The 23,124-nt window shown below is 28.1% G+C and overlaps 1 protein-coding gene across 2 annotated transcripts in view; it reads left to right on the top strand.

Annotated features, from left to right (window-relative positions):
- The window catches only part of LOC129981413 (fos-related antigen 2-like), a 120,117-nt gene that overhangs the window by 17,450 nt on the left and 79,543 nt on the right, over positions 1-23,124 (top strand). Inside the window, exon 1 of one of the 2 annotated variants that reach the window (XM_056092249.1) lies at positions 10,251-10,363. The exons of the other annotated variant lie outside the window; for it this stretch is intronic. The gene's annotated coding sequence lies outside the window, so the exon portion shown is untranslated. Of the gene's footprint in view, positions 1-10,250; positions 10,364-23,124 lie in introns of those variants that run through there. 2 annotated transcript variants of the gene reach the window in all.

The raw sequence follows: 23,124 nt of genomic DNA, 5'->3' as shown, positions 1-23,124 counted from the left end.
AATCTTACAACGACTAAATCAGTTTGCTTTTTTACGAGCATGCAGACGGGAAAAGTTAAAAAGGAAAACGCATGAATTTCGGTATTTATGATCTATACGCCAAAACTGTAGATCATTGATTCATTTTAGATCCAGACTGCCAGTTTAGATCAAGTCCTGAATTTGTTACAATTACCCTTCAGTTGTCGCTGACACTATCATGTAAAGCATTTTCTATATCATATGGAGTTGGTTCTTTGTTACATACGATGGGAGTGTTAAGGTAAAGTCTATGATATATCCTAAAATAATGAAGATATGAGAATTAATTTAGAAAGGTTTTAATAATTATATTCAGAACATACATGTAATTATTAGATTGAGAATTAATAGCTTCGACATTGTTCTCATTGTCGATCGTAAAAAGGAGGTATCATATGAATGCTGCTCACGTGACCAAGGGAAGTCACACAGACATTTATTATGTATATAAAACAAATTTAAGCTTCCATATGCATTGCGCTTCAATTTATTTTCTTTTTATCATTTCTGACATGGACAATACAATCGTTTGTAATTGGGATAATTGGTAGATAATTTCAGACAGGGGTAGAAAAAGAGGGGCAATTGTTTTTAAATATTCGCTAGAATTATACATTTCGTCGTATTATTTTTAAGGCTTCAAGTTTTTGCATTTTTATTTTCAATCTTCAATTTTTTTTAAATAAATAAACGAAAAAAATTATAAAAGAATAAAGAAAGAAATGAATTATTTTCGAATTTTTATTGATTAGCAGGACCTATTTAAAAGCAGGTTCTTAAAATTTACACTTTTATAATGTTCTACTAATAAATTTCATAATATATCCTTTTTCACTGAAATTCCTCACACTGACAAAATATGGTGTCTTTCATATGCCATAACAATTTAATTAAAAAAACTTGATTAATTGATAAGTATTTTCTAAAAAAATATTAAAATTTTTATACCATCAGAAAGAGATAACATTTATCAGATTTTAGAGTAGAAGCAAATCAGGAAATGAGTGAAAAAAATTGTTTGCTAAATTCCATCGTTATGAGCTCGAAAAAAGACAATTTAATTAAAAACAGCTTTATTTTATATTAATCTATTAAATTGTGGAATGTTTTCAAACTGACAATCAGGTGCCACCACTGCTAAAAAAATCAAAATTTAATTTGTAATAATTGATATTTATTTGACAATTACAATAATATAAAAACAGCGCTTGTAAACAAGAATACTAAAACGAGAAAAACTTCAAACTTCTTGCATATCAAAAAATATATGAAAAATCAATCACAAAATTCAATTTGTACAATTATGTGGCAAGTCAATTTAAAATATTCTCCAGATTTGCTTAAAATTAAATTTTAATGTTAATTCAAACATATGAGTACATCCCATTCTTCATAAATATTTTTTACACCTAAACTAAACAATCATGACTTTTGTATAGAAGAACTACTTTAATGTTTTGTACTGTGTTATCAAAAGAATACCATGTTGAAGGAGGCTCAACTATTTAACCCTTTCTAGGGCCGTGGGAAGTATGCTTCCCCCCAAATTTATCAATTTTTGTATGAAATTTTGTAGGTTGGCATAAGTTCTGACAAATGTTTTTAGAAAGACAGAAATTTATATGCTTCAGTTCTTTATCTCAATCAAAATGAATTGTCTTGATTTGTTATTTAATTATTAATTAATCAAATTAAATTTATCTAATAAGTAAAATGAATCCCATTTCTTATTCTAATTTCAAGCCTAAAAATATTTTAATATGATATGACTAGAAAAAAATGGCCCTTTAAAGGGTTAAAAAAATAAGCCAAGATTTTGTAATTATCTCAACTGTGAAGGCTCTGACCACCTCTTTGTAAAAGTTTTAAAAGATATTTATTTCTAAATCACGTTTAGTTTGTAGGTAGACAAAATCTCAGTTTTATTAACGAAGAATTGCAGGTACGAAGCCTGATTCCATCAAAGATTGACGTTTATAAAATAGGAACTTTAAATCCGGTTGTGGGATGGACAGCCTTATATTGAGGTGGCGTAGTACTTGTAGAGTGGGAAGACTGATCAAAATGAAGTTTTAAGTGTCATTTCGAAACTGCTGAAAATTAAGAAATACTGGAAGCTCTTTAGAAATCTTTGTAAAATTTTGGCTGTAGATAGATTCAGTGAAGATTTCTGTAGATTTTGACTGAAAAATACAGCTTTGCTTTCGATAAGTAGTATCACGCTCTTTTTTGTAGAGCGATCCAGATTGTAATGTCTTGATCTAGACTGATCAAATAACGAAGCAGAATTTCCAGACAATTCTTTATTTTACAGCCCTATATATACAAAAGAACAACTTGTTCTAATCTTGGTAAAATAAATAGTTATTTACACCTGTAGTAGGAGACACAACAGTCGAAGTCGAAGGTTTTCTTGAAACTCAGTTGGTTCTCGGACTCCGAACTCGTGGGTGTAATCCAACAGTCTGCCTGCAATTCGTTTTTTCTCCTCCTAAAAATAAATCTCCGCACTTTATTTCGGCGACAATCTCCGCCTCTTAATTTACATTGGTCATTTGAGCTCTCTTTCGGCCAATCGGAATTCAGCGATATGCTTTCTCAGCAGCGCCAGTTGGTCGTGGGAAGGTCCTTTGTGTGATGCACCTTTCATAACTGACTATTCTGGAACACAGAGTTATCATAGTCCTCTCACAATGAGAAACATTTAGCATCCAGATATTTGGACACCCCTTTCTCTTTGACGGTACTCTCAATATCTCTTGGATGAGGAATTCCCACATGTGGTCTTTCACTGTAATCGCTAATGAACAGCTACGAGACCACACAGGTGAAAAGATCCACCATCTGGCTATCTCGAGGAGTTTAGTAAGTAACAGCGACGACACAGCTGGCTGTAAATGTCTTATCTGTACTGGGAAATGGGTAATGTTACATTATTTTCTCTTCATTCTTATATTCGAACAGCCGAACAGACAGACTTCCTCTGAAGGGATTTTGCACAAAATTTCATAGAAATCTACACATTTGATATTAAAACTATAAACCAAATTTCATTCGTCTGGATAAATGCTATTTTGAGTTACCTTTGTCACAAACAGATAGACATAATAGTAAAAATGTGCTTTTCGAACTCAGGAAGTCTAAAATGTGGAGATTCTTCGAAATCTGCAATTCAAATTTTTTCACGATTGCGGTACTTTTTCTATACTTCAAATATGAGAAAGTAAAAATTTAATGAGCGAAATGAATTAATTTTGGTACATGATTTTATATAATATGTTTATAAATTTTGGACAAAAATCCATCATTGTGTCTTTCATCATACCGATGATAACTCAAAATTGAAACGAGCTATAAAAATTGCTATATGATTGGTACCAAAGTTGGGGATTAGTATAGAATTTCGAATCATATTCCTTAAATAGAAGAGTGCAGTTCCAAATTGCGAATTCTGATCTTTTCACTAAAAGACAAAGCTAAACAAAAAATAAACCAGATTCTGAAAATATGAGGGAAAGTCTAGAAAGAAAAATTTCAAATAAATACGAAATTAATAAGAAATAATAAGAATTTTGCAATATAGTTGATTTCATTACTCGTAGTAAATTTTGATCCATCCTGTTTCTTACATTTTATTTTAGAATATAGGTGAAGGAAAATATATTTTCTCTGAATATTCAGAAATAACTGATTCGAAAGCCTAATTTGGAAATTTACAAGATTTTAATGGATTATTATCTATTTAATTTCAAAATATAAATGTAATTGAAGTTCCAAAAATGAATGAGTGGCGAGCAAATAGAATTTAATAATTAACATGAATTTGATAGATTATTGCCCACAATTTACTTTCGTAATGTAATTTGAGTCAAATTATTTAAAAGTGAATAAACTGCTGTCAAACTTAATTTGGTTATATATTTGGGTTATTACCTTCAGTTTGGTTTCATAACTTCACTTTGTCATCCCGTCTTTGAAAATTTGGGAAATTCATTTTTGTTTATATAAGCATTAACAGCGGAAATGAGCAAATCTTAGAGAAAGAACTAAAATAATATATTTTAATGATTCAAGAGAAATTCAATAAAAATTTCAACAAATAGAAAATTTTAAAGGAATTTAAATTATCTTACAAAACTCTGTACAGAGAAAATAACTGTAAAAAATTCCAAGGAGAAAAAACACATTACTTCTCTTTTGCGTTTTATAAGAAGAGTAGGAAAATGGTGTGACCCATTGACTTTAACTTTCACTGTAGTAATTGCGTATCAAAAGGTGTTAAATATTTCACAATATAATTTCAACCATGATGAAATCATTAGAAATTACTCATTTGTAGCCCGTTTAAAGAATCATTATATTTCCGAATTCCTTATTACCATTCATTTTTAAAGTTCTCTGAAGAAAGAATGTATGTCATTTCTTCCACAGCATTCATCACTTTATAATTAAGTTAGTCCCTATTTAACTAATGATCAGAAAAGCTGCAACTGATGTTTTAATGTTGGCAAAGCATAAAGATGGATAAAATGTGGTTTCCATGGATACCAGTTTTTCGCGGAAAAATAACAAAAAATGCATATCATTCCATTCGCTGGATTTCTGCATAATTAAGTCAGCTCATAAGTGAATAATGATCCAAACCAACAGAACTGACATTTTAATCGAGCAATTTTTTAAACGTAATACTGACACTTTTTTTAAATGATTTTTTCTTATTTGTTATTCAAAAGCTAAGAATTAATTACTGTGTCTTTAACATAAAATATGTCATTTTTTTTCGGTGTTGATAGTTTCGATTTGCTATTTAGATTTGAGATTTAATTTTGCTAAAACTAAAAACAATTATTCAAAGGATTTGTTGCCATAAATAATTCGAATGAGTTTAACTGAATAATAAATGTTTATAACTAATTAGCTATTAATATTGAAATATTAAAAGTTTATTAATTGATTTGGCAAGAAAATAATTAAATAATTCAGTGCATTTACAACTTGAATTATTTCATTTGCTGTAAGCGCCGATTGAGTTAGTTATATTACACCTTGAAATAATTAACTAAAAATAAATCATTCTGGCTTAAAATCAAATAATTATTCCTTCATTAATGAATTTGCTTGAACAGTTCATAATTAATTGAATTGATTAGCTTAATTATAAGCTTACATAATTAATTGGCTATCTATATTAAATTACTAAGAGGTCAATTATGTCTATAATTTAGCAATAAAAATAGATATGTGCCCAATATATTTGTTAAATGACCCATTTTAATAAATTACTGACTAACACTATACCTTGAAGTCTATTATTATACGGTTATTTCATTGCTTTTTATCATTTGTAAATTCGAGTACCATATATAGTATTAAGCACTTTATTTTGTTATAAAAGTTTCAATTAATCGATATCTTTAAAAATAAATAAAAAACAAAGAACCAGTCTCCTAGCTTTTGCTACAAATACAATTTCACCAATTTCATCTCAAATTTTTTTTGTATTCTGTGATTAATCGGCTAGTTGGAAATATTGACGATACTGAATTTTAATTAAATTTCTTATGCACTTCATGCCCATGATTTCATCAACAAACTAGTTTTAAGCATCAAATGTTCGCATATATTCAAATCATGTTATGTTAATAATCTTACTCATGTCCTCTTCATCATGTGCACGAACCTTCCTAATCTGTACCAAGCCACCATACAGCTATTAAATCCGCAATAATGCTGTTAATCTATCTTGTAACTATTGCGGTAACGTAACTTCATTTCCGTATTCCCCATGTAAACTATACATATATTAAATTAAATCTTTTTTCCTGAGCTTTCAACAATGAAAAATATTCACGCGATTAAATATTTCATGAAACAATAAAATTGTATAAATTTCAGTTCTACAATGACCTATTGTTGAAAATTATGCAAAAAAAAAAAAAAAAAAAAAATTGTAAAATGGCAAAATTCAGGAAAGTTTTGCATGATGATTAAATTCATATGAATTAACAAAAAATCTTTGATGCTTTACAACTTTGATATGGTACAAAAATCAGTTTTATGCTATCATATTTTCGGGGGGGTGGGGAGTCACAGAAAAATTCTAAAATGTTGCTTAACTTTTAATAAAAAATTCTAATTAAAATTTCAAAAAATTGCTTCTAGGTACCTGCTTTTACCTATTAAAATACATTTGTGATAGATATGGGCGTAACATTTTGTCCCGTAAACACAGACTACACAACCAATACAGAGACCCCCACGTTTTTATAATCAATTGAAATAGAGATGAAAAGTCATGATTCCTAAATAAATTATCAACTATGGTCTATCATATATTAAATTTTTAAGAGAATATCAAATTTTTAAGAGAATTTTCTCTCTATGAGTACAAAAAAAATTTAACGGACTTCTACAAGCCGAATAATTTTTTCGATTTCGCTAATTGGAATTTCATTTGAAATTTCATGACTTCTGGATATGACAATAATGATATCCATCATCCAATTTCCAGAAATATCACAAAATAAAATCTCCCCACAACCCACAACTTCAATAGCTGGACCAATTTCGTCATTTTACACGCACAGCAACAATGCTTTATATTTACTGAGAAATTGTAATCAAAACAGTACATTCATTTGACATGATAAGATACAGTATGCCAAAATAGTTGATATTATTAAATTTATGCTATTAATAGAAAGGGTAGCAACTGGTCGTCATCTTATTTGTTTTTATTGACTTTACTGTTTTTCTCAAACTGTGTTTCCAAGAACGTAACCTTATAATCATATGCTTAAATATATCTGATAATATCACAGACTTCAGAATTTGAAAAGGATCTTTTGCAGAATTATTACTTATCGACTGAAAAATAATAGTAAAATTAGTGATCTTAATTCTAAATTGTTTAATTTTTAGGTTATATAAAAAATAATCAAATTATAAAAACTTGATCTACCGTTTTATCTACTGCAACGTCGTTGTTTTGGAGCCAATAATTAAATACATTGCAAGTATGGGATCATCTTTCTGGTGCAGCAGAGTAAGTAACTCGCCAACTTGGCAACCCAAACAATCTAGCTGAATGGTTGTATTGATTATTCTTTGCCTTTACTGCTGACGTAATTATTATGACTTCTGATTATTGACTTTTATACAAGAAGAATTACTTAAATTTTTTTTAAGAATCTAAAGAATAAAATTTTTTAAAGAATTTAAAAATTTATTTCCTTAAAGTCAAATCTCTTTAACGAGACTTGACCCTTCAGATTTCATGAAATACGTTTACTCTAAGAAGTATTATTTGCTTTTTTTTTTTTTGTCTATTGCTATGATCTTTTATTGATATATTTTTATTAAAAAGATTTATTCACTGTCTTAACACTCCTTCTGAATGAATTTATGAAATGAAGTAACAGATGTAACTCTCCATATGTATATTAGTGCAACACAAAGATATTGTTTCCATGGAAACCACTAAGACTGGCATCAGAGACATCGTTTCCAATTGCCACGTCGCTGTTAAGATGGGTCAGGTTAAGTTATATCCGGTTAAATGGCTGATTGATGACAAGGGGTTATTTTGCAGGTGGGTAAAGATCGCAGGGTTCAGCCTAGGTTTAAAACCTCTTCTTCCTTGGTTTTAGTTTTTGAATTGAGCAAGGAAATCGTACCTGTTCAAAGTAAGATTGTTTGGAACATACAGATTATTATTACCAGGAACATTCTTCGATGTCCTCTGGTAAATCCTCGTTTGTGTAAAATGTTAAGGAAGCCTTCTCACATTTCCCTCCTCTTATATATTGGCTTAGTCATTGTAAAAATAAAAATGGCCATCTGGTCTAGTGAATTGAGGCTTGACATAGAAAAGAAGAAGTAGATTCGGAAAAATATACGTTCTGGCTGTATTCTTAACTAACATTGAAAAGTAATGAGGCATTGGCAACAAATTGCTACCATGACAATGAGTGGTGGATTTTTGACTAGGGCCGTTGGACTAAGGGAGGGGGGATCAGGCAAGTTGATTGAATAAGTTACTAAATGAAATAAATTGCCAAAAATATAAAGTATAGTTATAAAATATTGATCTATATTGTGTGCTGAATATTATTTAATAACTAAATAAACTAAATGAACATAATATTATCAACTAATAAAAAGAAGAAAAATAATTTGTGACTAACCACATTTGGCGACCAGCTGGTTCGTCCGAGATATTGGTTACATTTAATTCCAGTTAAATCCTTTAGATATATTTTTTATGTCTATAATTCCGGCAAAGTGTCAAGTCTTAAAGCCGTGCCATTTTAATTGTTTTGCATACGCTCTGTTCATTGATTACATGGATCTTTCAAAGGCAAATCAGTCCCATAACATCACAGCACTGCAAAAAACTTAAATATCTAGTTCGCCTTTTTAAATTACATGATATTGCAATTTCACTTTCTTATTCCTATTAAATTAAATAAATATTAAACAGAATGAATGCTTCTTCAGCTTTCAACAATGGAAGAAAATCATGTGATTCAATATTTGATGAAACAATGAAAACGGAATGAATTTTTGAACAACAATGTTTTCAACAATGAACTATTGTTGAAAATTAAACAAATAAATATATTTAAAAGTCTGATAAAATTCAGAAAAACTTTGTACGAATATCAAGTTAGTATCATTGAAAAATCAAATTAAATTTTAAGTTGATGTAAAAATCATTTTTTTTTGTACTGTAATATTTTCGGAAGTTATAGAAAAGAAACTTCAAAACTTTGCTTCTTTTAAAATTGAAATTCCATTTTAAAAATTCCCAAAAAAGCTTTGCTTCACATTCCTACTGTCCAAAGTATATGTATGCCAAGTTAACTAGCTCTGCGTTAAACAATCTAGGCTATAGAGCGTTAACGCACACTCAAATGCACACATATTCATCTTTATTACTAGGACAGACAGAGAAATATTGGAAAATCTTAACTAATTAAAAGAAGGAAATTTATTAATAATATATTGTGTGGTATTATTACTAATTTTATTATACTGCATTTGACAGGTTTATTTTTTTATGAAGTTTATTTTTTCCATACACTCTCATTATAGAGATTAAAAGCTTTTAATTACAAGTAGGAAAAATCATTAATAATTATGGTTAATTTCTCAAGACTTTTAAAAAAAATTATTTGTTGCTTTTTGCTTAAAAATTAAACTAAATTAAATTTTTAGCATATTGAGATGTGAAGTTTGTATAAAATTGTTTAATCGGGAAATTAAATTACCAGTTATGGAAAAAGGAGACGCAATCTGCATTACAAAAAGCCTCAAAATACCTAAATCCGGCACTGACTTCAGTTACATAATTGTTAAATGAATGAATGCAGATTTATTGGTCCTCCCCCCCCCTTCAGAGAGAAACACATGTGCACTACTTTCCTCTGAAAGTCTAATATAAATGCAACATTGGATCCAAATTAAATTTCTATCTCAAATGCTCTTTCAGTGCTTCAAGGTCTTTCTCCAGCAAGAGACACCATACTTTACTTGTATCATTTAATTCCTGATGTATGGACTGAAATTAAATGCCTTAACTAAAAAAGAACTATATCCATCCAACGATAAAAATATTATCACAGTGATTGATCCCTTCTTTCCTTCTTTGCTATGGCACTCCTCAAGTGGTTTTATCTTTCTTTTTTAAATTAAAAGTGAAGATATACCAGATACTTATTAACAAACAATAACTGAGATTTACCTTTTCCAAGTAATCAATCATATAGAGTTAATATCTGTGTTATTATAACGTCATTTATATATAGTCGAATTAAATTCTAACCTTTTCATAATAATCGATTTAAAACATATCTACCAACCTCCAATTCTACAAATGTATCTTTAAATTGAGATATTCGAAAATCTCATTTATTTCCTAGTGTTAAAACCCGAGGTAAATTGATCGTACCACCCCCAAATCACGGATGAAGACTCGACCATCGGAAAAGATCTTTTGTAAAAACATCCAAACAGAAGAAAAGTAGCAGTTCTTGTATTTAAAAATACAAAAACTAAAACTCTATTTAACCAGTTTCACTCTCTCTTGACTCTTGCATCACTGCTTCCGGCGGAATCGTGATCACCAATCACGACCTGAGGCGGCAATCAGCATCCAATGAATGGTCTTGTGGGTGGTACTTGACGCAGGATGGTGATATAAGGTTCCCGGAAGCTAATGGCAGTGATGAAAATTGAGTAAAAGGATGAGTACAGAGTGCCAGTGAAAAAAGTGAAAACTCAGAATAGCAATTCTTGGAAGATAGATTCGTCAGTTATAGCACTTCGTGTGTGAAATTTTGTGAGTAAATGCCTTCATTTTCTTTAACTTCTTTTTTTAAAGAATGGTTTTTTAATACCAGTTGTCACGATGTATTGTTCAGAGCGAGAGTAGGAACTTTTATGGCATGGTTGATTTTTGAGATGTGATAGTAGAAAAACTTTTTTTTGAAAATAAAATGACATGTGAAATTGGTTTTTATATCTTAAATGCTATTTAGTGTTATCATATATTGAATAAATTGAATTATTATTTTTAATGCTTAAATTAAAATGTTTTGCTAATCAATAAATTTTTTTATTTATGCTTTGAATTTTCATTCTGGTATGATTTTACTTCTTTCCTACTATTTACATTTCATTATGGTTTGTTTTATATTACACCATCTTTATTTCATATTGATGGAGAAAATATACTTCTTTGATTTTTTTATTTATTATTATTTATAAAAAAGTTATTTGAAATGTAAACCTAATAAAAACTGTCCAATAAAATAGTACTACAAAGTCTATTTATAAATATTACAATTTGTCAATATATTGGATTAAAAGAAGTTATGAACATAAATTTGTATTTTAAAAAATTTAAGAAAAACCAATTTTATAAAATTTTGCAGCATGTTCTTCAAGAAATAGTCTGAAAATTACTCTTAATCAAATGTCTAATTGGCAAAAATAATCATACCTCATAAAACTACTTATTATAAAAGATACTATTTGAGTAAATCATCTTGTGATATTTATCTCATATTAATAAATTGTATATTTTTTAAAACGTTTTTGTATGGCACTTATTAATTTTGACCTATGTCTTTTCTTCTATTCAACAAAAGGCAACTTTTTAAATTTATTTACGTAAAAAATTGTTTTGATTGAATTAATAAGAGAAATTACAAAATAAGTTAGGTTTTTCGTTAATTGTCACACTTACGAATACATAAGTGCAGTAATTAAAATTGTAAATAACATTTTGCAGGTATTTTGATGTAATAAAGAAAGAACTATATAGTGTTAACTGAATTTTTTCAAACTGCTTTTTTAATTGATTGAATCAAAACTGCTTTTATAAGATTTATATTATTTGTATGAATATTTGTTATTATAATAGAAAAAAATAGATATTTTTATAGAGATTTCTATAAAAATAAGTCATAGATATCAGATGAACTATTTCATGAATATCAATCATGATATGATTAGTTTAGAAATTATGAGTAATAACATTTAACAAAAATCAATTTCCAAAATCAAAGCAAACGATTTTTTAGACATTTCTTTTGCAATTTCTTATTGAAGAAATTTGCATATTTAATTATTTTGACTGCTTCTTTTGGCAATTTCATGCTGAATCTATTCTTAAGACTGAATTATTGAAATTTATCAGTTATTACAACTTAATGCAATCACTGAAAATTAAAACATTTTACTAATGAATTTATTACAACTCTGATACTAAAAGAAAAGTAGCCGATATATTTATTACATCTTTTCTCTCTAATTGCCTTCAACTACTGATTTCCGTCACTTGCTCAGATAATTCATTAAGGGGGGGGGGAATTCTTAGAAATACTTTCAAAGATTTAATCCAAATATTTTTTTACTAATTGTTCGAATTATACTTTGAATTTTTAAAAGCAACAAGCTTTAGCAATAAGACAGACGAATTCCTCCTTTATGGAGAAAAATATGTCTTCTAAGATAATTGAATAATTTCATTTCCATTAAAAAATATTATATCTTCCAACATTTATTTGACTTAAGAAAAATCACTGATTTCGAAATCCCAAACATAAATTTTTTTAGAGATATGTGTACAATTAAAAAGTTAAAATGAATGGGAAGTTGATGAAGGTAAAATTTTGCAAAAAGGTATATTTTAAATTATATTTTAAAGAAAGCACATAGCATCTGCAAGTTTTATTTTACGAAATCCTTTAAAAATAAAAAAAATTTAAAATTAATTAAAAAAATTCAGGCAAATGGTTTTCTATTCATTTATTGTATGTGTTTAATTTTTCATGCAAAATATAATTAAATTACTTTTTAGTATAAAACATTTCAATTTGAAATGAAATATTTTTTTAATTTTAATTTGTATTATATATACAGATTTTAAATGAAGTCAATACAAGTAAAAATATATAATTCAGAGCTAAAAGTTGAAAATTTAGAAATCATATTTAAATAAGCTATTATCAAGTTACCAATTTATAATAAAATAAAAATGGCGAAATTCATATGTAAAAAACAAAAGCTACCATAATTTTCATTTAATTTTAGAAATATCATGTAATATATGGATTATGTGCAATTTATAATTTTTTTAAAATCATAATAAAATTTTGCTTAAATTAGTGTAAATTGTTTTCATTCAAAGTAATCTTAAATTTAATGAATTATAACTAATGATATCTAACTGTAATAAAAATTACTTTTTTTAAAAAAAATTACAATGCAAGTGGATTGAAAATTATTTTAAAAAAAAAAAGATATGTAGATGAATAAAAAACCCCATGAAAAGTCTACAAGAAAGAGCATACAGTCTACACTTTTAAAAGAATCTACTTTTTTTTTTTCATTATTATGCATTAAGCATTATACTTTTCCTTATTATTTGTGTATTATTAAAGTTTCAAAGATACCCATTCTTTTGCTAAATTACATTGAAATTAATGTAATTAATGAAATTAATTAATGTAATAATTGAAATTAATGTATTCCCTTCCACTTCCAATCAGCCTTAATGAATGCTAATTAACATCATTCATATCAATTTCTGGCACTTTACTTTGAGTGAAAAATACTTAGAAAGAAAAATTCGACAGTCAATATTTTTATCTTAATCGATATTATATTTATAAATATTCTTTTTAATTTTATTACGAACAATCATGTTCCTTCATTAATTAAATAAGAACTTTCTCAATTATTAACATTAACATTCGAAAGTGTTCTTTCATTAATTTTAATCTGAAGAACATTCTTACTTATTAATTAATTAATTAAGGAAAACATTCATTAATATCAATCAAATGAACATTTTTAATTATTGATATCATTAAATTCCAAGTACATTTACCGACTAATTTCAGTCTGAATATCATTATTAATTGTTAATATCATTAATATTTTAGGAGATTCTTTTATTATTTTCAAGTTTCTGAATATTCTTAATTGTTAATGTCCTTAAAATTTGAGAACATTCTTTCATTATTTTTAATCAGAAGATTTCTATTCTAAAAAACAATATTTCAAGATTATTAGTGACTTTATCTAAATTATTTTATTAATTTTCTTCAAATTTTCAGAGTTTTTTACCCTAACTTTAAATATACAGGAAAATTGCGATTGAACAATAATAGCATTCTAAAACTATTTTCCTCACATTATTATTTAATTTTATTTAGGTATGGCAAATGGCCCAAAAATTATAATAAAACCATTAACTGAGGCCTTTTAAGCTTTGGAATTTAAAATGATCATTAGCAAGCCTTCATTTAAACAAACAACTGAAGGTTAAAGTTCCAATATTTCTCATAAATCGATTGCACGCCCTTTTCTTTTTTACAAAGAATTTATTGAATTATTGCTGTCGTAATTCAAGATCTTTTGTTGTGATTGTCCACCCACGGAATGGAAATGTCGTTTTGAATATAAGTCCTATACACTGAACGTCTATCAAGTTAAAAATGCGTCTCAACCGTTGTCACATAAAATACCACACCCTATTGGTTACAACTCAATTAGAATTTTTCTTGTCTCTAGAAATTATAATTCTGTGACAAAAAACACACCTCTTTTTTTATAGATGCACAAAAATTGGCATTTATTTTTTAGACTAATATTCAAACAAGTTTAATAAAAAACTTATAAAAAAATTTCATTAGTGATATAAAAAAAAAACTATCGTTTGCTTTTATCAGTTTCGATTTTTATGTAAAATTTATTTTTATAAATATTATTATTTGAAATTTTTTAATTCACTCCCATGGGGCATTTTTGATATACAGAATCAAAATGTATTAAATTGGTTGATTAATTGATAACTAAGTTTTAAAAATATAAAAAAATTGTTATCAAGGGCATTCAAATGAATAAAGATTGAAAAAACTGGCACACCAATAAGTGAGACAAAAATCGAATATAAAACTTTATTCTTTCAAACAAGAAACAAATCAAATTAAATAAAGATGCTTAAAAAAAGAATCAATATTTATGTAAATTCTCAGTTCTACTTGGTTTGTTTCAGCATGTCTTTTTTCTACAGGTATATCGTGCGATAAATGCTATAATTATGTAATTATAAATAAACTTTTTCCGAAAAAATAAATATTTTTCCAAGATTTTGAGAAAATATTAGAACCTGAATAAAATTCTAAGTAATTCTTAAGGATCATATGCAAGTTAACTCTTTACACTGCACTCTGAACCTATTCTAATTACATCACTTACACACACAATCATGATTTGTAATTTTGTAATTAACTATAGGGCTAGTTAGGATTCCCTATCCGCTTAAATTTAAACTATTTTTATGATGTAAAAAAAAAAAATTCTTCTACAGAAATCAAAACTACTATGTAACACTGAAGAAATAAAAATTTAATTCCTAAATCACTAAAGGACTTTAATCTCCATTAATTATACTCTTACGCTTAAAAACGTTCTAATTGCATCTATAGGCTAATAGAACTTTCGTTTCATTTTCGTTCAATTGACATTACTCCCAAATTTTCAAATAAAGAATTATCAACTTTTAGACTGCAGTCAATGTCATATTTGAATGTTCGAATAGTTTATTTAATTCAAGTATGCCTTTTGCTTAATTCTTATGAATAACAGTAATAATGAGAACTCTCGAAGTAAGAACACTATCTTTAAGAATTCATTGTAAAAATGATATAGATGAAAGTAATGCAAATGTATTTTGAGTAATTCTAAAATTTTCTGCAAGAACTTACCTAAGCTTTAAAATATATTAACAATATATACTTAGCAACTAATGCATAGTATATATCTAATTTAGAACTAATAATTTCTTATATATCTCAGAAGGCACATTCAATTAGCAATGTATGAATTATGCGTCACTTTAGTAAAATCCAGTAGTCGTCTCTTTAGAAAAATGTAATTAACTATCAATACATTATAATAAAAATAAACAATGAAAGACGAAAGCACCACATTTATTCAAAAACATACAATAATGTGCATCTTTATAATTTAAACATATAAATTAGCAACTTATATATGTGACTCCTATATAAGCCTGCAAAATTCTTTACAAAAAAATAATTAATCAAGTGAACAAGCTTAAGCTGGAGAACATTTTATTTAAGCCTAAAAGTCAATGTAATTATACAAATCTTTCGGCATCCACTGAGCGAGCTTAATGAAGTAGATTTCGAATGACAAACCTGACAGACCAAATGAACAAATTGGTGAACTTTCACGAACTGGATGGAAGACTTGTTAAGCCTATTTCTCATTTCCGAACAGCGTGGCGCACAGAATTCCGACAGCGAATCGTTCATCAAGATGTCTCTAATGAAATATCGTTTTCCTCTGTTTCGGAAGGGCTTCATTTAGAAATGTCTACTTTAATGGTTGTCTTTTGTCATACAGGCTGCCATTTGACATTGGGTAAACAATTCGCAAACAAACTGTACGTGATGCTACTTTGGGTGAGAATTCTAATAAAAAACATGTAAAATTGTCTTGTTCTGTCTAAAACAGTTACTTCGCATTTCTCTAGAACAGTTACTTTTTATTTCTGTAGAACAGTTACTTTGCATTCGTAGAAACATATACTACAAAAATGGGTTCTAATTTTATGAACAAATATTTTCCCAACTTTGAAATTCAATAACTATAAAAACATCATTAAACTTGAATGGAAATTTCTTTTATGTACAAGGCAATAGATACTTCTCAATATGCGAAAATAAGATTTTCCGTGTTTCTATTGATTGATTGATGAATCAAGATTTTCAACAAGACGGAATATAATATTTTTTTTCTAAATTATTCCATAATTAATCTGAATTCAAATGAGAATTATTTTAACTTTGAAAACAATTGCTGTAAAGTAAGAAATATGATTCGTTTTTTCAATAGAATAATAGTGATTTTCATGTAAATAGATAACGATAACAATACTGAATAAATGGTGTAAATTTGTGCAACAGAAATAATAATTTAGTGGTGAAACTCTCTTATTTAAATCTGTTTATTTTTTCAATTAAAGGAAAGAGAAAATGAATAAAAATGAATGAATGAATGATGAAAAAATGAAAATAAATGATTAACGAAAAAAACTTCAGATCAAAATGGACATTGTTCTGTCACTTTATTATTAAAAATAACAATTGATCGTAGCTAATTACGAGAGCAAATAAAAACAATCAATCCAAGATTTATCGGAATTTCGAAGATTATTCATTCTGTTATATCCATTTCGTCAACCAAAAATTAATAGTACTCTAAACATTTATTGTAAGATTTATTTAGCTTGTTAAAGTAGACTATACGGAATTTTACCATGCCCAATCAAATTTAAAAATTGACGATTCGAAAGGAATAGCCTAGTATACGATTCAAACTCTTAAATTGACGATATGAAAGAAATAGGCTAATATACGATTCACTTTCTTAAATTGACGATACGGAAGGAATAGGCTAATATACGATTCAATTTCTTAAATTGACGATACGAAAGGAATAGGCTAATATACGATTCAATTTCTTAAATTGACGATACGAAAGGAATAGACTAATATACGATTCAATTTCTTAAATTGACGATACGGAAGGAATAGGCTAATATACGATTCAATTTCTTAAATTGACGATACGGAAGGAATAGGCTAATATACGATTCAATTTCTTAAATTGACGATACGAAAGGAATAGGCTAATATACGATTCAATTTCTTAAATTGACGATACGAAAGGAATAGGCTAATATACGATTCAATTTCTTAAATTGACGATACGGAAGGAATAGGCTAATATACGATTCAATTTCTTAAATTGACGATACGGAAGGAATAGGCTAATATACGATTCAATTTCTTAAATTGACGATACGGAAGGAATAGGCTAATATACGATTCAATTTCTTAAATTGACGATACGAAAGGAATAGGCTAATATACGATTCAATTTCTTAAATTGACGATACGAAAGGAATAGGCTAATATACGATTCAATTTCTTAAATTGACGATACGGAAGGAATAGGCTAATATACGATTCAATTTCTTAAATTGACGATACGGAAGGAATAGGCTAATATACGATTCAATTTCTTAAATTGACGATACGAAAGGAATAGGCTAATATACGATTCAATTTCTTAAATTGACGATACGGAAGGAATAGGCTAATATACGATTCAATTTCTTAAATTGACGATACGAAAGGAATAGGCTAATATACGATTCAATTTCTTAAATTGACGATACGGAAGGAATAGGCTAATATACGATTCAATTTCTTAAATTGACGATACGGAAGGAATAGGCTAATATACGATTCAATTTCTTAAATTGACGATACGGAAGGAATAGGCTAATATACGATTCAATTTCTTAAATTGACGATACGGAAGGAATAGGCTAATATACGATTCAATTTCTTAAATTGACGATACGGAAGGAATAGGCTAATATACGATTCAATTTCTTAAATTGACGATACGAAAGGAATAGGCTAATATACGATTCAATTTCTTAAATTGACGATACGGAAGGAATAGGCTAATATACGATTCAATTTCTTAAATTGACGATACGAAAGGAATAGGCTAATATACGATTCAATTTCTTAAATTGACGATACGAAAGGAATAGGCTAATATACGATTCAATTTCTTAAATTGACGATACGAAAGGAATAGGCTAATATACGATTCAATTTCTTAAATTGACGATACGGAAGGAATAGGCTAATATACGATTCAATTTCTTAAATTGACGATACGGAAGGAATAGCCCTAGTATACAGCTCAATTTCTAAATTCTAACAATTATTATTCGAAAGGAAAAAAGATGTAAAGCTTAATAATTGTTTAAACAAAATAAAGAACATTTTAAATTAATAGAGGACACCTGTATATACGAGATTTCAAGAACCTTCCTTCAGAATCTCCCTTTCAGAGGGTCGTAAATTTTAGTTTTCGTGGATCTGCCATAAAAATAGCGCACACGCTAAATTTGTAGCTATAATATCTTGTACCTGCTGATTTGGCAAAGAAAATTTGAGATGAGGGTGTTGTTTAGTTAACAAATCCATCAAAAATGTCATGGACGAATTTTAAAATGTTTATTTAACTTACAGGGTTTGTGCAAAGATAATTATTTTGCAAAGGTACTTCAGCCAAAAAAAATTTTGGAACAGTTACAATTTGAATTTTGCAATACTAAAATGAAAAAACTTTTCTTAATTTTTCAAACACATTTCTTTTCAGTTTTAACACAATAAATGCAATTGATTACTTTGTACCATAAATCTATTTGTACTAATAATAGATTTATATATAAATCACTTTCTCAATATAAATAGGCATGAATCATTCAAATTCACTTAGAATAGCAATAGTTTTCCCAAGTAAATTATCGCGAAATGGGCTGAAACCGCAAGTTTGCCTGCTAGAATTTTAAAACCGTCTAAGAAAGAATCCGGCGTGGAAACCCCGCCTAATACTACGCGCTTTTTATTCTATGAACTCCCTGAAGGCTTGCACATTTCTTTTGGAGTTAATGATACTTGGCTCTTTAGTTGTTCTTAATGGTTTGAGTTAATGCTTAGCACGCGAACGCACGCAATTTATATCTTGTCTGTAATTGAAAAAAAAAAGATTTTTTCTGAATGCAGAATAAAGAGAAAAAGTGAACAGATTATCATTCATACTTTAATTCTAATCGTGTGGTGTATTAAACCATGAAGTATCCCAACTCAGGTCAGTTAGGGAAAATATTAGTGATCTTAAGAACACCATTTTCATTGATATACGGTTCAGAATAGGAGACAAAGGAAGCGAAAATACGAGTAAGATAAGTGAAAACCTCTAATTTAATAATTATTAATATAAATTGTTATTACAATTCCTTGAATAAACTTTATATTTATCAAATTCAGATTAATAATCATTATTCAGATTTTGCGTTTTAATAGATCGAATCGTTAGAATTAAAGTGTCCCAATTCTGAGCATTTGAAGAATATACAAATGATTATAGGATAGGCAAATCGCAGAACTTGATGAACTGGCTGATGCAAAAACTTTGAAAAGCGTACAATGAAAGAAGGTAGGACAGTCATTGCTATAAATATTATTGTGTCATCCCATATAATTAGCACTCGAGCGTAATATTATATACGAATGTTAAGTGATATTTAATGCAAAAGATACTAACAAATGTCGTTAATATTCAGTCACAAATAAATTGGAGTAAGAAAAAGAATTTTAAGAAAAAAAAAATTCATCAAACCTCTTTTTCCTCCCCTTTACAATTTGTCTTTTTTCTCTCCTTACATTATCTATCTCCAAGCTCTAATATGGATATTTCTGATAATTTTTTTTGTTAATGATCACTGGTTTATTCTACTGTATTTTGGCCATGCATACTTTAATTCTAACCATATTGCATAAGTGAGAATTTATTTGTCCTTTTTGGAGCACACACATGAAATTCAATGGATGCCTTCGAGGACGAATGGCTGGATATGCATCATGGTTAAAATTAAACCAAGAGTTTATTTTTATTTGTTTTTCTTTTCTTTTCGAATCACTTTTGGAGGGGGAAACTAAATTGTTCTCAGCAATATTCTACACAAGATTATTTCATTTCTAACCATGCTGTATATCAGAATAGTCAGTTTAGGTTTTGGAAAAATCTTTTGTGGTAAGGCTGGACTATTCGTCTACGTCTCCTGCACAAAAATATTTTAATTCTATTCTTAATACATATTCATGCATTCAGTCCATATTTTGGAAGTATACTTGGTATACTTCCAAAATATGTTCCATGGAACTTACATGTTCCATGTAAAGTGAATTATTAAAGATGGATTATTCTCTTCCGTCTTCTATACAAAAATATTTTAATTCTAATCTCATTGCATATCCACGTATTCAGTTCATATTTTGGACGTATACTTGGTGGCAAAGTTTATATGTTCCATGCGAAGTTAAGAACAGTGAATATCATTAAGTGCATGGGAATATAAAAAAATTTATTAAGTGCACGGAAAAATTTATGTGAACAAAATTTATTATGTTATTCATACATTAAATTTATAGATTAAGGATTTCATCCACATTTTGATAATAAAGTATGAGACTGCCTTTCTACCGGTCATGTGCTCGGGACAATTAAAACAGCAATTGAAATAAAGATAAATTTGGCATTTGGTTTTATCACCGGAATCATAAATAGATCTCTAGTAAACTTTGGTAAAATTTGAATTGACAGCCAATCCCAGTGTCTGTTTATGTCTTCTTGAATGTGATAGCTCAAACCTACAATTAGTTAAATAAATGAAATTTACTATTCGATTTTGACATTAAAGCCTTGATCTGAAATAAGCCACATATATATACAAGAAATTCGACGGTAGAGCACACCAGGTAGTTTCTTTTTAAAAATGTCAGCAGGAAAAAATAATTAACTCTCCTGGAATGGTCAAATGAACTTAGTAATCGAGGGAACTAAATGACTTTCTGTGAAGAATGTACCTGACCTGTATAATTTAATAGAGAAATTTACAAATGCAGTGTTGAAGTAGAATTTGTCCGATTTCGTGACCTTTTCATTTTCACTGTTCCATTATTTCAAAACTACAACCGTTGATGGGCTGTGCTTTCGAATCTTCGAAAGCAAAGGAACTCAGAAATGAAGGAGGTTGTTAGAAAGAGAAAGAGAAATAAAACTGAGAACAAAAATACTTCAGAAAACGCTCTCCACCTTAATTGACGCCACATTTCCTAAGTCAAATGTGACCTCAACCGAAGGGTCAATTCCTTCAACCTCCTCCAAAAATGAACTGGCGAAATCCAAAATTGCGAAAGAGGCATAGCATTGGAAATTAGTAGGAAAGGCCTGAGAAGTAACTAGATTTTTTTAGAAAATCAACGGAAATGGAATTGTGGCAAAACTAAAAAGAAGCGTCATTCTTTATAATTTTTTTTTCTGCTGGCAGAGGTGGATTTTGACATTTTCCAACCCTTGACAAGATATATTAGGAAGACAAGGTATATTAAGATGCCTCTATTTCAATTAACTATAACTATTAATTACTATGCAAGTTAGTATAATATCATATATAAATCATTAAGTATATAACTAACTAGATGTTGATGATGTAGGCATGGGCATCATAAACTAGATGTTAATGATGCCCTAGTTTACAAATAAAAATAATTATAGTAGAAGCAAGTATAGTATAGTAGAAGTAAATAATAAACTTCAAATAAATATAATATTAAAAAAATTATTTTACAGGTTCTAATAATAGAAAATTAAATAACTAATTAAATGAATAAAGTATAAATAAAAATTTAATTGTACTGTGTTTAATAGTTCAGTGCAAATCCACATTCTTCTAATTTTTTATGATTTATAAAATTTGGATATTTTACAAATTTGGTAATTTAAACACCCTCATTTTAGGCCAATGGCCCAGATAACCATCTAGGTTGCTCGTTTAGACGTTGTTCCTACGGTTTTTACATAAAATAATGATATCGTTTTGGTACTGTTCTTAAATTTAACTTCAATGGTTAGAAAAAAAAAATTCATTCTATTTTACTTCATTTTTTTTCTCAAATACAATGGAAAAAATGATTAAAAACAAGAGTTAAAAAATGAATTGCAATGATGAAATTCAATTTCCTGGTGCAGTGCTTTTCTTAAAGTACTGAAAATTTGAAAGTTAAATAATAATAAATCTTTTTATAGTTATTATGGAATAGTTATTAAAATATATTTTAGTTGAAATAAAATAAAAATAAAAATTAAATAAGCTCAAATACAACTTTTCAAGTTTACTTTATAGTTTGGAGTTGCATTTTCTGGAACTGCAAAAATTTAATAATTGACATGCGTTCTAAAAATTTCCATTTGTCAGTATATATCTATGTACTGTTACAAATTACATATTTACCATATTATTAAAAAATCAACTATGAGTTATAGAAACTATTTCAACGTTCAAAATTAGCAAAAAATAGCAATTAATTATCTTAGTAAAAACGGATAAATTTAAAAATAAATAATAAGTAAAAATTTAGTACATTTTCCCCAATAACGCTTTGCCCAAAAGAATGCTATTTCAGATTAAATTTTTCTTACGTATTAGGAATATGGAAGACTTTTGCTACAACTAAGAATCGCAGCTTACAACAACACACTGTGTCTCTGATTATACGTGTGCCAAAGGCTTGCTGCAAATCAGGTTGTCAGAACCTGATCCTGAATTAATATTCTTCCCTTAAAAAAGCTTGTGAAATTGATACGGAAATGAGCACTTTAAGTACTTTGAATAATAGTAGAATATAATATTACTCAAGCTCTTAAAGTTGCACCTAAAAACGCACAAAGCTCTTTTTTATTTAAGGACGGTATCAGATTCATTTAACTGTATCTTGATAAATGAGAAACTATTATCCCCTTTAAAAAAAGAATATTTAATCAAACCTGAAAAGTCCAATCACTGATAGCATTTTTAATCCCCTACTTCAGCCTTTAATTATTATTTATCTTGCCTTATTCTTCTATTCA

The sequence above is a fragment of the Argiope bruennichi genome, chromosome 8 (assembly GCF_947563725.1).
Source record: "Argiope bruennichi chromosome 8, qqArgBrue1.1, whole genome shotgun sequence".
NCBI classification, from domain to species: Eukaryota; Metazoa; Arthropoda; class Arachnida; order Araneae; family Araneidae; genus Argiope; species Argiope bruennichi.
This window is presented reverse-complemented; position numbering and strand designations above follow the sequence as displayed.